The sequence below is a fragment of the Saccopteryx bilineata genome, chromosome 2, assembly GCF_036850765.1.
Source record: "Saccopteryx bilineata isolate mSacBil1 chromosome 2, mSacBil1_pri_phased_curated, whole genome shotgun sequence".
NCBI classification, from domain to species: domain Eukaryota; kingdom Metazoa; phylum Chordata; class Mammalia; order Chiroptera; family Emballonuridae; genus Saccopteryx; species Saccopteryx bilineata.
This window is the reverse complement of record NC_089491.1, coordinates 117,863,609-117,880,307: the sequence shown is the minus strand read 5'-3', so window position 1 is coordinate 117,880,307 and position 16,699 is coordinate 117,863,609. Positions and strand designations below refer to the sequence as shown.

Sequence of the window (16,699 nt, the reverse complement as noted above, 5' to 3'; positions counted from 1 at the left end):
GTTTTTTAGTAAGAAGAGAAGCTTAGGGAAGAAAAGGGTGGTGTGTGTGTGTGTGTGTGTGTGTTGCTCAGGTGTTTGACAGCCACCTTCACTTGCAGTAAATAATGTGTGAGTTCTTGGTGATTTCTATGTGTGATATGATGTACAATAAAGAAAAACATACTTCTGTTTTGTCCCCATGTCTGGCACAGAGCTCCTGAAACCCTTAGATTTTCCTAAGTGATGAGAGGGATAGAGGTGTTTCGTTGTATGAATAAGGTGACTTTGGAAAGTACCAAAAAATGAGGGCTGGTGGTCGGGAGCACCAACCATGTGATTGGAACTTTCAGTCCTGTCCCACCCCCACCCCCCGACCTCTAGGCTTATGCAACAAAGCCTCCGGAATGACTCATGGGGTCTGGAGAGCTTCTGGGTTGGTGAACATGTGGAGATTTGGGGAGAGTGGCTCCCAGAGAGGTCACGGGAGCTCTGCTCCCCTCCCATTCTACCCTCCCCCTGCCTCTCTTCCAACTGGCTGTTCCTGACTTAAGTCCTTAATGATAAGCTGGTGATCAGGTAAGTAAAATGTTGCTTTGACTTCTGTGAGCTGCTCTGAACCTGAGGAGGAGGTGATGGGAACCTCTGAGTTATAGCCAATCATCAGAAGTGCAGACAGCAACCTGGACTTGTGACTGGCATCTGAAAGGGGTGGGAAGTGCAGTGTTGTGGGATGAGTTCTCAGTCTGTGGGATCTAACGTTATCTCTGCATATGTTGTCAGAGCGGTAGGGTGCTCAGCTGGTATCTGAAACTTGCCTGTTGGTGCAGAGAAACCCCTCTCCCCACATTGGAATTAGGTGCAGAACCTTTTCAGTATAAAAGTATTTTAACTGTCTCCACTAACTGGAGTCGTACTTCTTCATTTATGTCCTCACTCTCTCATTCACCAGACATTTCATGGGTGACAATTCTATCAGGTGCTCTGCTATATATTAGGTGAGAATGTGGCTAAGGATTACGGTCCATGCTGCTGAGACATCTGTGGTATGTTAACAACGCCCCAGCCCTTGGAACATACCAGGAAGGTTATGGGTGTTAAGGCACACTGAAGCCCCAGCAACACCTAAAGAGGAAAGTAAATTCAGGGCAAGGAAATCAGCCTGTGTTTTGTCACCAAGAGGAAGAGTTACTTGGGGGAGTGTCTACAAGTGGGAATTTACCCCTCTAGAGCACCTGGCAGCAACTGGGGAGAGGCCAATGGGTGAGAAAGAAGGACTTCCCAGAAGTCACCTTGCTCTTCTTCCCTTGAGGACAGGCCAGGAGTGAAGAGCTGTCGGTGACATGAAGAGCACTGTGGGTCACACATGCGAAAGAAATCCTATCTGTTCCTGGGAGACCCTACACACAGTGTCACCTGGGCCCTGGGAAAGCCATGGGCAATGTAACCCTGACCTTGACATTTGCCAGTAGTCTTGTATATAGAAGCAGACCACTCCTAGACCATAGGTTATACATCTTGCCTTCTAGGAGAATGTCCCCTATCAGGGTGGCGTTGCTGCCCAGAGCAATCAAGCACCTGTTCTGATGATCTGTAGGTGGCCTCTGGGATGCTGGCCAGGTGTTTAGCATGTTGGAAGCCTGCCTGCTTTGGTCACAACTACTTAATTTGCCTGCTTAACTTAGCTGTTGATGTCTTCATGCAGCAAAACACATAGCCTCTGAGAATTTGCCATATATTTATTTGTTCATCTTCCACGACCATTTTTTCCTGGATGGGTCTATGACATGCCCTTTCAGGCATCCTTTGACCTCTGACCTCCCTGGACCGCTTCTGCCCACACCACCAGCTTTTGCTTCCCCTATAGTCTCACTCCAACACTCTAGGCTTCATCTTGAATGCTGGCGGGCTGGGTGTCAGCTCTGTGTAGTCTGGTCACAGCTGTGGGAGGCCCCTGGAGGGTGTCCGGCCAGACTGCACCAGCAGGGATCTCATCTTCTGCAGAAGTGAAGGGTCCAGGCCCTTGCCGTCCAGCCGCTGTCAGACCTGTGTGCACGCCTCCTTGCTTGGACCACTGTGCCAGCCTCTTCCCTGCCAGGGAGGAATCAGAGCAAGAGGCAGTAGAGTTAATGACATGGGGGTGAGCTGCATGAGGAACGGCACCGAGAACCCTGGGGACGCTCTCTGCCTTCCTTCCTCGGCTCCTCTGGCATTTGAATGGTGGTCCCCCACATCGTCCCTATTTCATTTTTGCTCAAACCATACCTCCCACCCTAAGGGCTGCACAAGGGACTCTAAAACTCATCAGCCACTGCTGAGCACATGCAACCAGAAGCCATCTTGCAGAAGTGGCTTTAATGTACTGCATCATGAATAAACCATCTTTTGGGACCCCTTAGTCCTCCAAGAATCGAGTCCAAGCACTTGGCTTAACATCTAGGCCCTGGAAAAAGTAAAACTTCATACAATCTACCCAGATGGGGCTCCTGCTCTCTACTGCCCAGTACCGTCCACCTTGGCCCCAAGGAGCCATCTCTGACCCTCAGTGTATGTCAGGTATAACCTCCTTCCAGTAAAGAGTTCTTGCCACAGCCTGGCTCCCTTTTAGCCCACCCACCAGAATGCTCATTTTCCTACCCCTTTCCTGGTCCCACCACCCCCTAGCCTGGCTCAGTATACCACTTCCATGAGCTTCTCTGGCCATCCCAACATGATTGATCTCTCTTTCTTGATATCCTGCTGCCTTTACAGTCTGTCTCCAGCACGTTGTAATTGTTTCCTGTTAGAAAGTATGTGATACGTGGGGCCTCCAGTCCATTGTTCAACATCTGCCTCTCCCAGCCCTGGGCAAAGAAAGTAAGTCCTCATGTATACATCCAGATACAATGTACGTGACTCTATAACTATCCCTAGGCCCTGCCAGAGCAGGCCCTGGTTTGGTAAAAAAAAAACAAATAAAACCACTATCGCTTGCAATTCTGTTCCTGCCCAACAGAAATGACAATGAAGAGGTATGTTCCCAGATTCTTAGGGCTACACAATGATCAGAGGACCAGAGTCACCTCTGGACTATGGAATTATTGGTGACCTTTACTTTGCTTTATATGCTTTTATGCATATATTATTTTAATAATCAAAATAAAACAATAAAGCTATTACAATTTTTAAAGTAGAAGCACTAGTAATTTCTCAAAAAACATTATGCAAAAGCATTGTTTGATATTTATATAATCTTAAATGCGAAGCAGTGAGTCCATGTGTAGATTCAGGAGCTACTTACCTCAAGTTACAGACACGTTCCTCCTCCTTTGCTGGTGTTGATTTCTCTAAGCTGTGATATCTTTTTCTTGCTTAAGCCAGAGAAGAACCCGAATGTATATTTGCTATTTTTGTTTATTTGTGTTTTAGGGGAGGTAGTTTTCCTATTTGTTTGTTTGGTGGTTGGTTGGTTGACTGGCTGATTTTTGGCTACTTGATGTCTATTTTGTCCCTCTTTTCATTACAGAGTACCAACTTTCCTCTGGAGAAACCATCTCAATGCCCTATGCACAGTACATGTGCTTTGGGCAAACCACTCCAGCCTTGGTTGGCTCCAAGGGCTTACATGCAACCCACATATGTCCAATCGGAGCATAGCATCCCCATAGCCTATTAATCTGCTCAGATAAGAGGATGAGGTAGAACTCTGACTAATGAAAATCAGATCACAGATTTTATCGGGTCAACAGAAGCACTCTTTTTATTGGACCAGAACCTGAGAGGATATTTGTCTGGAGTTACAAGCCATCTTACCACTATCTGAAGCCAAAACAGACAGCAGAATGGCATTAATAGAGAAAAAATAATTACCATCCGGATAGCGTTGTACATGAAGCTAGTTTTATTTTATTTCAGTTTTTGAAGAATTTTATTATTTCCAAGTAACATAGTATGGACCTTATAAGTTATTTTAATAGATAGAAGAATAAAATTAATTGATTCTACTAACACTAGGTGGGAACACTACTTAGAGCTATGGATAGAATTTCATGGGTGGAAATACCCTGAGGAGTAGTGTTGTCAAGCATCCTGTACATATAAGACAGGTCCTGAATTTAATGAATTTGCCACGTTTCCTGTGTTGGCTTTCTCAGGACATCCTAAATGCCCTGTATTAAGCAGTTAGAACTATATATCCAATTAATCCAATTAATCTAACTATAATCTAATTATAGTTAGAACTATATATCCAGTTAATGCCCTACTAAGCAGTCATTCAGCTCCTACAACCTTCCATGCTTCAACCTGCTCCACAGATCTCTGCCAACGGAAACCCAAGTTTTAGATAAAGTTACATGAGTTCATAAATTTCCCTTTTTTATTAAGCTGTTTTAAACCAGCGTTTTAGTCTCTTGTGACCAAAAGAAAGCTAACTGGACCCCATTAATTACAGAACCACCAACAACTAAGCTCTATAGCCTAATTATGATAATAACTGCATTTTATTAATCACTTACTGTGCTTAAGACATTTTAAATACAGTATCTTATGAATCAGGCCACCCATCCTTTGACATAGACATTATTTTCTCAACTTTGCAGATAAGAAAACTGAAGCTCCATGAGGTTACACAATTCACCCAGAATCACACAGCCAGATGGATGGAACTGGGATGCCAGACTCTAGTCTACATTCTTCCATTGCACCAACTATCTTTTAGTCTAGACTTTGAATTCTGAACTCCGATCTCACACCACAGAGAGAATTCTTTTACTGAACTTTGGATCACTACCAGTTGAGCTAAAATAACCACCAGCAAAATCTAACTTCCCACAAATAGCTCTGAGTTGAAGCCAAGAATATGAAAAGTGTGCCGTCAAATGCCAGTCAGCATCATGCAATCTCAAAGCATTTATTAAAGTTGACTCCATTGTTGAAGTTAACTGAGTAGCTGCAAATTTTCCACTTCATATGAACATTGCCTAAAACCATACAAGTTTGACATGGCCTATGTCTACATGCAGACCTGATAGATTTCCAGTAAATGTTTCTGTTTCTTATAAGTACATAAAAATATATCAATAAAATGACTCATGCACATTTACCTGTGACGTGACATTCTATGTGTGATCTCGTGTTTGTTACTTCCCACAGAAAAGCAACACCCACCCCTCTCGAGACGCTCAGGTGCACCAGACAGGTGTTTAGCTCTGTTCAAAGTCAAGCATCAGGTCAACAGCAAACACATATCATTGAGTTTTTCCCTTTTCAGAGGTTACTGAGTCCTTTGGGCCATATCACAACTTATTAAGGCTGCACTTGAAAAGCAATCAGAGGCCAAGGAAAGCACGCTACCCTCAGTGTCTGCTCTCCTCATTTGCATAGTCCTCATTTGCAATCTGGGGTGTGGATGGCACAGTGTTACTGCTTTCCCTGAAGGACAGCAAAGTCAGGACAAGGGGTTTCCCTAGAAGCCTGGAGAGATACAGACTGGCAGGCCATGCTTTTAAGTTGGTTTCTGAGTAAATCTGTTTAACTAACATCACTTGACGACTTCCTGGCAGCATTGAATATTTTATGGAGAAAGTTCCAGGAAAAAGAGTCACTGTTCCTTACCACCCCATCCCAGCAGGCTGAGGAAGGGCTTCAACCTCCTAGAGAGGGTCAAGGGGAGACCACTGTGGCCAAAAAAGATGGAATTTGTGACACCACGCCCCAAGATCAGTAGGATGGTGACAACCACTGACCCCACCCCCACTTCATGCCCTCCTTATGCGCATGCACACTTTTCACTGCAGCCTGGTGCAGCAACACTCCAAATACAAAGGTTCTTTTCAAATCTGCCTGACTGCAGGGCCCACATTCAGCAGATACTCAATAAGTGACTGTAACCTCTTCGACCTGGATTCCTGCCAGAGCCTTCCGTTGGTGGCACAGCAAGGGCAGCCCATTGTGAGAGGTCTGCCCTCATAGAGGCAATAAATAAAGGGATGCATTCACTGTCCACCGAGGATTCAAAAATAATAACAAAACTCACCAGAAGTCGGACTGCCTTTTCTTCACATATTCCAGAAATTAGAAGCAATGTCAATAACAAAGTATCCCTCCAAACTAGGGTGGACCACCTCTTTCCAGCACTGATGATGTCAGCTACCATTCCTACTGGACCCCTACCCCTCTAGTCTCCTTCCCACTCCCGTTCTCGCTTCAGCCGAAAGGATCACTCCAAACTAGGATGGGCCACCTCTTTCCAGCACTGATGATGTCAGCTACTGTTCCTACTGGACCCCTACCCTTCCAGTCTCCTTCCCACTCCTGTTCTCGCTTCAGCCGAAAGGATCACTCCAAAACGGGATCTGAGCATGTGATGCCTCTGCTTTTAAACTCTTGCTTTCTCTCATGGCCTTCAGAAGGAATCCAACCTTTAGCAGCTTCACGGCTCTCCCCAGTCTGGGTCCAAATGATTTTTCTAGCCTCCCCTACATCCTTTCTCCCTCCTCATGTGTCCTAAGTTCCCAGTTCCTTGAACACATCATCCCATTCTCAAAGCCCCATGCCTTTGTTCATGCCATCCTTTCTATTAAGAGGTTTCCTTTTAATCTTGAAAACCCCTAATCATTTTTGCAAGGTGTAGCTGATATGTCAACTTCTCTGGAAAACCTCCCCTGACTGCCTACATTCCGGGAAGAATTCATTACTCTTCCTCCCTTACCTGGAACCCAGCCACATGCCCCCACTATCAACTACTGCAGATTCCACCCCTCTGCTTCCACTGACTACAGTTGACTCTTGAACAATGCAGAGAATAAGAGTGTCACCTCCCAAGTCAAAAATCTGCATATAACTTTTTTATTTTAGGTGAAAAGAGGGGAAATAGTGAGGCATATTCCTGCATGTGCTCCGACAAGGATCCACCCGACAACCTTATCTGGGGCTAATGCTGAAATCAACCAAACTATTTCTACTGCCTGAGGCTGACACGCTCCAATGGAGCCTGCTCAATGCAGGGGCCACACTCAAACCAATTGAATCACTGGATGCAGGAGGAGAAGAGGGGAAGAAGAGGGAGAGGGAGGAGAGATAAACAGATGGTCACTTCTCCTGTGTGCCTTGACCTGGTATCGAACCTGAGACGTCCATATGCTGGGTTGAGGTTCTATCCACTGAGCCACCAGCCAGGGCCACATAACTTTTGACTCCCCACAGACTTAAATACAGTCCCATTGCATCCATAGAGGATTGGTTCCAGGCCCCCTATGAATACCAAAATTTGCAGATGCACAAGTCTCTTATAGAAAGTGGTTGTAGAACAATGCATACAGTGGGCCCTCCACATGCACAGATTCCCAACCACAGATCAAAAACACTGAAGGGGAAGCCGAGGGAGTCCCAGACAAACATCTGAGCCCTGACATCACAAATGAGGCTGGCTGATTGCAAAAGTAGTTCAAACTCCCCACTCTGCCTTTGTAATGTGACTTTAAGCTCCTCCCACCAAGAAGCAGAGTTTATTTCCCCATTATTTGAGTCTGGGCCAACCTAATGATTTGTTTTAGACAATAAATAGTGTGACAGAAGTGACTGTACTACTTACAAACCTTGGTCTCAAGTGGCTTTGATGCTGCTGCTTGCTCTTAGGCCCCTGCACACAGCAGGAGAAAAAGCCCAGGCCACCTGCTTGGAGGGACAGGAAAAATGCATAGGAGAACCAAGGCTCCCTGGCCAGCAGCCAGCCAACTGCCAGAAGCAGTACCACCTGATGGACCCAGACTGACCCCAGAGACATGAGAAAGTACAAGTCAGGCAAGACCAGAAGAGCTGCCCAGCTGAGCCCAGCCTATATTGCTGACCTGCTGGATGGGACCTAATAAATAATGGTTGTTGTTTCAAACCCTTAAGTTTTGAGTGGTTAGTTAACTGGTTTACCAATCCTATAGTTATCCCTCCTCTAGACTCTAAGTTATATTAGAAAAGAAGTGGTCTTTCGTTTTCTGTTTTTAAATGTCACTGTTGGATAGAGCCGATAGTTCCCTGATACAGTGCTGCTGAGGAAAGAAAAGACGGGACAGAGCCCCTGCCTTCAAGGAAATGACAGTCCAATTGGACTTAAAACATACATATTTTTCAACTAGGTGAGGTGAGGACTGGTGCTTTGTGTGTCTGTAGAAAGGATTAGTCTGAAAGGTGCACAGCAATGCAAGGTAACCTCCATCATGTGCAGGAAGTGGGCCAGTCCACGTGGAGACTTCAAAAGGAAAACTGGACAGGAGTTAAGGTGTGCTTGAGGAAGCTTTAGGATATAGAGACATGGGAATGAAGGGGATGTGGAAAGAGGCAGAATCCTATCTGGGCCTGGAAAGATGGACATTCCACAGGAATTTGTTCTGGGATGAGGTGAATGTCCAGGAATTACACTCAGATGTGGTGATCTAGGGCATGAAGGACACAAAATTTTCTCCACTCAGGGCTCCACAGGTGCTCATTCTATGAGGCCACAAAGGAGAGCTACTTGGAGGTACAGCCAGTATCCTCTACAGCCACTCTCAAAAGAGTTTCAAACATCCATTGTCTCAGGGGTCATCCAGTGACCCCAGAAGTGGCCAGACCTGAAGAAACCCACCTGTGCCCCTGTACCCTTTACTTTCTTTTACCCAGTGGGCTTATGGGGGCTGGTGGCACAGAGTAGGCCTTTAATAAAAGTTAGGTCTCTGGCTGAATGAGTTTTACAAGCCTACAAGGAAAGTAACAGAGAGGTACTTATTTCTTTTATATCTCTGGGGTCTGCAACATCTCTCTCTACATCTGAGTTACCCGAAGTGAACTGAATGGCCATAGGCTAACAGGATCACCCTGGACTCTGTGCAAGGTCATCCACTCAGGGCCTGAAGAAGAGATAAAAGGAAGTCCCCTCTTCACTGATTCCAACCTCAAACATGAAGGCATTTAATAATTTTGAAACCAAACCAGCTTCAGAATTAGAGCACAGGGAAGGAGGAAACTTACTTATTTTGGCAAAGAAGACTCCTTTTTTTTATTGAGCAATGATTATGTGTTAAGCATATCTTATCCTCATTAGAAAACACTCACAAGATTTTGGTGAGATGAGCATAATAATCCTCATTTTATAGTTAAGGGGCATCGCCTCCAAGAGAGTGAAGAAGCAGCCCAAGGTCTCAACACAAGTGACTGAGAGAGGCAGGGTTTGAATCTAGATCTGTCTAACGCAAAAGTCCACTCTCCCCCATGCAGCCCCATGCAATTCCTGGCTACTATTCTCCAAGTCTGAGCGTAATGCAAGCTTTTGTAAGAGATTATTTGTAGGAGCGTCCCATTTTAGCCAAGAGTCTGAGTGAGTTTAACACTTCAGACTTCAGAACCAGCTCTGTTATAAAGTAGTCACGTGGCCTTGAGCCAATCAAGTGATCTCTCAGGACCTCAGTCATATTTTTTCATTTATAAAACAAGAAAGCAAAACTGAATGATGAATCAGACCCCTTCCAGCTCCTACGGCCGGGAGGTTTGCCATCTCTTCCATAGAGAGACTAGCCCATTAGCCCAGACTGAACCAGAGCATTCTGTCCCTAGTTAGGGCTTCTGGGAGAGAGGCTTAGACGACCTCCGAGTGAAACCTCCTCCAATCCACCATGTCAGGGGACAGGGTCAACGAGGTTGCTGGACTTTCAGCCTTGTGGTTGACATGGCAGTTCAGGGGTAACTGTGGAAGGTCTCTTGGACCCTTCGATAACCATTCTATCTGACAGCATCCAACCAGAATGGACACCATTCAACCTTGGGCAACTCAGTCAACCTCTCTGGGCCAGAGGCAATCACCATAATGCTCTACTGACCTTAGTGGGTTTTGCTATGATGTTCGACTATGAAGGACGTTTGTAAAATGTGAAGTGCACTTGGATGTAAAGGTGTCAAATTTATCATCACTACAATTTTTTAGACTGGTGGTTCCCAAGTCTGGCTGCACCAAGCCAGATTCACCGGACCAGCCATTCTGGGCCATGAAAAATGATACCACTCCTTCCTTTGCTTGGGGAAAAGTGAGCTTGTCAGTTCCATCCCCCTTTCCCCTCCTTCCAACTCCTCTCACTTGGCAGAAAAGCTACACAGGGGAAGGGGAGTAGCTTTGCTAGCGGACAAGGTGTTTTTTCTGAAAGTCAGTCCTGGAAGGGTAGGGGTAGCTAAAGTCATTGAGGACATTGATTGGTCCTCCACACTAACCCACCAAATCAATTAACAACTCACGGTGGGTGAGCCCTGGGAGAGGGAACAAATGCTATTGCTGCAGGACTCTGCTGGGTGGGGCTCCCGTCTCAGACCGCAGCTGAAAGGGTGAAGAAAGGGAAACGAGGGGTATCAGCGTTTGAGCTCTTTCCTCCTGGTGCAGACCTGCTGCTTGCATTGCCTGCAAGGCCAAACCCCGCCCCTCCCTGCTCCAGTCCCTCCTCCCAGCATCCCAGGGAGAGAGGCTGCAGGGTGCTGACACAGAGAGCCTGCAGTCACTGGGAACCTCTCCAGTTCTCGGCCTGTGCGAGGGAAAAGGTTTGAACAGGGAGAGAAAGACTAAAGGGAAACTGAGTCGTTGTTCTGAGTCAGGAGAGTGTTTGAGCCAATAGTTGGTTGCTGGCGGAGGATGGTGGAGGGCTGCAGGCAGTGACCTGGTTACGTTTTTCTTTCCCTGGGTCTTGTTAAGCTCAAATCCATTCCAGATGTCCAGACTGGGGACTCAGCACTGCAGGGGCCTCCAGCCCTCAAAACGGCCTCACAGGATGGACTCAGGTGGGCTCTAAGACTGCTGGGGGCAGGGTGGGTGGGGGAGTGGGTGCAGGGGAGGAAAGCTTTGATGGTGAATATGAAAATTCATTCTGGATGGGAGGCGACAACTGAGGACACTGAACTTAACCCTGAGCAACTGCTGTTGGCGGCTACCCTCCTTGCTCCTGCAATGGGCTGTGCTTTCTGCAGAGGACCAGCAGTGAAGGGCTAGATCTGAGGCTGAAACTCGAATCGCTGTGGGTACCATGCACTGTGTAGGTCCCCAGGCCGTCTGTCCCTCGGTGGCATTATCTAACTGCTAAGTGGGAGGTAGTTTGGGAGAAAAACCTAACTGCACTTTGCACAAGGGGGCTCTCTGCAGCAGAAGGGACGTGGATGAGAAGGAAAAGAAAGGGCCTACTGAGCATCAACACTAGGAGAGGCAGCTGATGGGAGCTGAGGTGATTCATCCTGAAGAGCCTCTGGGGTTGGGGGCTGCTCCTTTCCGAAGGGCCTGGCAGGACTGGCCTAGACTGGGCAGAGAACAGTGGCTGCTGACTGAGGGAGAAGCTGTTCAACCTTGGGCACCTTGGTCAACCTCTCTGGGCCAGAGGCAATCACCATAATGCTCCACTGACCTTAGTGGGTTGCTGTGATGTTCAATTGTGAAGGAGGTCTGTAAAATGTGAAGTGCTCTTGGATATAAAGGTGTCAAATTTATCATCACTACAATTTCTTGGACTAGTGGTTCCTAACTCTGGCTGCACACTTAAAGCTCTTGAGAAGCTTTTGTATAATAGAAATGCTACACCTGGATCTCACCTTAGATCAATTATTCAAATTGGGGGAGGGGAAAGATAAGACAGAGGGGGAAGGAAGTGGTACTTATATATATATATAAGTTTTTCAGGTGATTCTGATGCCCTGTGAAGGTTCCACTGCTCATACTTTCCCAAACTTCCTGAAGATGGTGCACATCTTTAAAAAGTAGTTTCTTGGCTTCTCTCAGATCTACTGAATCAGAATTTCAAGGAGGCCTGGCAAACTCTATATTGAACAAGCAATAAAAACAGCATGGACATGTCACTCCAAGAAAGAGATTGTCCATTCTCTCCTTCCCTACAGGATGAGTCGTCACATCCAGCAAAGGTCTTGATAGCAAGGCAGAGCAGCTCGGGGGAAGGGGTCCTCCTTAGATCATATGTACAGACATGTGCTTCCGGGACAGGGTTGAGCTAGACGGCCACATCCAATCCCATTTCTGCTCTACCAGGTGATAGTCCAATTATAAACTGACAAATTTCCCAGCCAAAGAGCCTGAGAACCTTAAGAGAAACAGGAAACTATGATAAGTGATCTACAACTAATAGCACAGGTTACCAGTGTTGTATCGTTTTGTCCATGGACTGTCCAGGCTTTTCTGCTTCACACTCTCTGTGCTGACTCTGTCCCTGTCATAAGATTATATAAACACACACACACACACTCACACACACACACCCTCACACACGCACACCCTCACACACACACACACACACACACTCACACAGAGACCCCAACCTCATCAAACACACAAACAGGGAGAAGGAGAATATTAAAGGAGATGGACTGGTGGACTCATATCAGGCAAGTGTGTTACTTGGAAACATCACTAGGGTAGAACTGAAGGATGCATATATGTTAGGACCAAAAGGGACCCTGGGGATTATGTTTGATTTAGTTCTTTCCTCTGATGGGATGGTATTAGCACAACAGTTAAAGTAAGGATTCTGGAACCAGACTGCCTAAGGGTTAAAATCTCATCACACTACCTACAGGCTGTGTGACTTGGGGCAAATGGCTTCTGTGAAATGGACATGCTGACCGGGCTTCTTGGGAAGTGACTGAGTTAGCACATGTAGATCTAGCAATGTGGCCGGCCTGTGTACGCCAAGGGGGGTATGCTGCTCTTAATGACTGTAGTTTCTGTTGTTATTATATTGTAGGTGAGGACTCTGAGGTCTAGAAAATGATTTGCTCAATTTGTTTGACTCTCATAAGAATACAACCTAAGCAAATAGTCACAAACGTGAACGAGTATCTGTGTTGACAGTGGTCACGGTAGCAGCATTTAGAAGAATAAACTGGCCCTGGCCAGTTGGCTCAGTGGTAGAGCGTTGGCCTGGCGTGCAAGGGGTCCCGGGTTCGATTCCTGGCCAGGGCACACAGGAGAAGCGCCCATCTGCTTCTCCACCCCCCCTCCTTCCTCTCTGTCTCTCTCTTCCCCTCCCGCAGCCAAGGCTCCATTGGAGCAAAGATGGCCCGGGCGCTGGGGATGGCTCCTTGGCCTCTGCCCCAGGCACTAGAGTGGCTCTGATCGTGACAGAGCGACGCCCCGGAGGGGCAGAGCATCGCCCCCTGGTGGGCGTGCCGGGTGGATCCCGGTCGGGCACATGTGGGAGTCTGTCTGACTGTCTCTCCCCTTTCCAGCTTCGGAAAAATACAAAAAAAAAAAAAAAGAAGAATAAACTGAGTGTCCAATAATGGGGGCAGGTTACTGAAAGGATGGTGCATCTATAAAATGGTTATGTAACCACTGCATGAGGAAGTTAGCGACATAATAAAAAGTTTTTAAAACAAAATCCAATAGGACCTCTGTAGAGAGAACAGATACAAACCAAGACAGAACGACTCTAGAAGAAAAACCCACTATCATGCTAACACCGAATGTCTGTCTGGTTGTGGGGTTGTGGTGGCTTTTATTTTCTTCCTTATATGTTTCAGAAGTGTACTAATATTTTTTTTATAATGAGCAGATATGACTGTTAAAGTCAGAAAATAAGATGTTTGTTCCAAGCAATCTGCTCAAGGTGGACAGTGCACTAGGAGCCTCAGAGGCTCCGTCTCTGCCCGGGGCTCTGCGGCCTCAGGAGCCTGCGCTGGTGGTAGGAAGGGAAGCTCAGTGCATGAGGGGGTGACCAAACACCAAAAAGCACTCGGACCTGGTGCAACGGGCAGGACCGGGACCCTGCTCAGAGGGGACGCTGGCCTGGACACACTGCGCCAGCTCCCAGGGCTAAACTGGAATGCATAGCTAGACACTTTCTATTCAGCCGAGCCCTTCTGTCCAGGACCGCTGAGTGTCACAATGGGGCATATAATTCAATGCCTGCCCTGGGGGAAGGGGGGGGCACTGTCCCTTTCCCGAAATAGGAAGAGCCAGCTTCTATATTTGAGAATACCAAAGAATCGTACTGACATTTTTTCCCTTTGTCTTTTTGATGGACTCCCCAGCAAAGAGGGAGTCAGAGCCCGGGAGCTCTGGTTAGCACCCCTGCTGGCGTGCATTCTCCTGCTTCTCTTTAATATAGAAGCGCCTTCCCTTCTGTGCCCAACATTTTTCCGATCACGATGCCAAGGTGCTGACACAGCCCAAACCAAGGAATGTTTATTTTGCAACTTTAAAGTAAAAAAAAAAAAAAAGATCTGGAGTCACTTAATAACTAAGATAGACCTCATCAAAGAAAAGGAGGAAGGCAGGCAGGCAGGAAGAAGGGAGGGAAAGGTGAGAGAAAGGCAGAGAAAAGAAATTCATCATACTTAGTATTACATAAAAATTATGACATCTCTTTCAAAACAGTGCTATAAACTGCTCAGTATATTTTTAAGTTGTAAGTTCTGATCTTTGCCTAAAAAAATAATAGACTGCAGTAGATGAGCCTTGGAATTCAGTGATTCTACATAAAGTTGAAATTTTTGTAACCTCAACTCAACTGTCTTTGTAAAAGGTCATTCTGGTGGCAAATGCCAAGCAATCAAATTTCCCAAGTTATCAAGGGAATCAGCTGTACATGTGAGTAAGCTGAGCATCCGTAGAATATACGGGCAAAAACTCAAAAATTGTCTGATCCAACCATCTCACTTTACAGATGGAGACACTGGGCGGACAATAATACTGAAAGCTCACATTGCTGAGTGGCAGGCGGGCAACTTGCTCAGGGTCACACAGCAAGTTAGCCCTTGACTCAAAATTTGATGCTATTCCCACCTTCCTCATGGTCCACGTATTCTGACTTTCAGTGAACTTACTGATTAAAGAAGAGATCAGAAACTCCTCCTCAGCCCAAGATGTCCAGAAAAGGAGCAGGTACAAGGGCAGTAACAGGTCGAGAATAGCTACATACTTTCTCCTTTTACCTCTGAACACAGAAGAACGATGGAAGGAAAAACGGAGTCTACTGGACTGCAGCTGGTGGACGAGCAGACAAGAGCATCAGACCCTTCCTGGGGAGCAGGGAAGAGTCAAGGTAAGAGCCCTTGGTAGCACAAAGAGCTTCCTGGGACCTTAACTCTCAGCACCGGAGGGACCAGGTCCAACTGGGAGGCACCAGTGCCTGAAGTATAATTATAATGGGAGAGAGAAAGCGTGTCACACTTGAAAACAGCATGTAGGAAAATGAGGAAGGCTGCAAAACCTGGTTACTTGTAGCTCGCTGATAGTATTTATGTCTGGATCAGATTGTGAATAAGATTTGATAAATATGGTAATTAGTAAAGGTAGGCTTGATTGTCTTGATGAAAAGCTCCAGTTTAGTTAGAAATGTACTTACGAATAGAAATGCAAGCTATCATCTCTGACTGGGTTAACAGCATGCATGGCAATTGAACTATTCCCGTAAGGCAATGCCATCAGTGAGTCTTCTATCTGGAGAAGTGCAACTGAAGTGTGAGCATTTGCCATCAAAATAGAACAGAAACTCTAAACCTAACAAATAAGACCAACTGTCACAGCCATTCTCCTCAAAGACTTCTTTTTAAGAAGCCCTTGAAGGGCAACCAGGAGAGAGTGTCTCCTCTCACATTACCTAGAGTTTTCTCAAACTCTGATTCTGTATGTTCTGCACAACTCAAGAAGCGTGATGAAAAGCCACAAAAAGTGTCCATTTGGGAAAATCTTTAAGGGCTTGTTTCATGACTCAAATTCATTACAAAGAGTTTCAGGGCTCTTGGAGTTTCTCAAATGTATTCCTTAGATAGATGTGAATAAAAAATACCCCCCCAAATGGGGTGGTGACACTGTGGTACAAATAATTTGAACACTACTGGGTTAAAAAAGTAAAATAGATTTATTTGTTGCAGGACTTCTCAGTGCCTTTAATCTTATGTTCACGGACATTGTGTATCTCCAAGAGGCAGTGTTTTTGAAACACTGTATATCCCCATGTATAAGATGCACCTTTTTGGAAACATTTGGTGTCCAAAAACTGATTGTGCCTTATATAGCAGTTGTAGAATTTTTACTTGTATTTCCTACATTTTCATGCTTGTTTCTGTGCTCATTGTTGTAGATATTTTACTTTCATTACCCACTTGTCTTTTTTTCAAATTTTGGGCCCCAAAATTAAGGTACACCTTATACATGGGAGCATCTTATACATGGGGAAATATGGTATAGTGCCTGGAGATTGTTTTTCCATAGGCACGTAGCGCAGGACTACCACTCTGCAGATTGTGGTTGAGAAACTCTGGCATAAAGAATTCTTCTAGGCCTGACCTGTGGTGGGGCAGTGGATAAAGCGTCAACCTGGAACACTGAGTTCACCGGTTCAAAGCCCAGCACTTGTCTGGTCAAGGAGTTGATGCTTCTTACTCCTCCCCCCCCTTCTCTCACTCTCTCTCCTCTCTAAAATGAATAAATAAATAAATAAATTTTTAAAAAAGAATTCTTCTAGGTAACAGTTAGTCGAGTATCCATATCAGCAGAAGACAAAACAGGAGGAACGAAGCTGAAAGCATGGCAGGAGATGTGTAACCAAAACAGGAAGAAAACATTCTGACAATAAAAGGTGTGAAGCTCTGAAGGAGTCTCAATTAGGGATTCTCTGTCTCTGGGGATGTTTCAGAATAGGCCTGGAATAATTAGGAACTATATCTCATGGGCGGGGGCGGGGGGAGTGGAAGGAGGGTGACAACACAGAATAATGGATTCTGTGATGTT

At 45.9% G+C, this 16,699-nt stretch overlaps 1 protein-coding gene across 4 annotated transcripts in view; it reads right to left on the bottom strand.

Annotated features, from left to right (window-relative positions):
* Positions 1–1,726: 1,726 nt before the first annotated feature.
* Positions 1,727–16,699, bottom strand: part of KCNA6 (potassium voltage-gated channel subfamily A member 6) — a 33,366-nt gene continuing 18,393 nt past the window's right edge. For 3 of the 4 annotated variants that reach the window (XM_066257730.1, XM_066257731.1, XM_066257733.1), the window contains one exon: positions 1,727–2,067. The gene's annotated coding sequence lies outside the window, so the exon portion shown is untranslated. Of the gene's footprint in view, positions 2,068–14,898; positions 15,096–16,699 lie in introns of all 4 variants that reach the window. The other variant, XM_066257732.1, reaches the window with a different exon arrangement.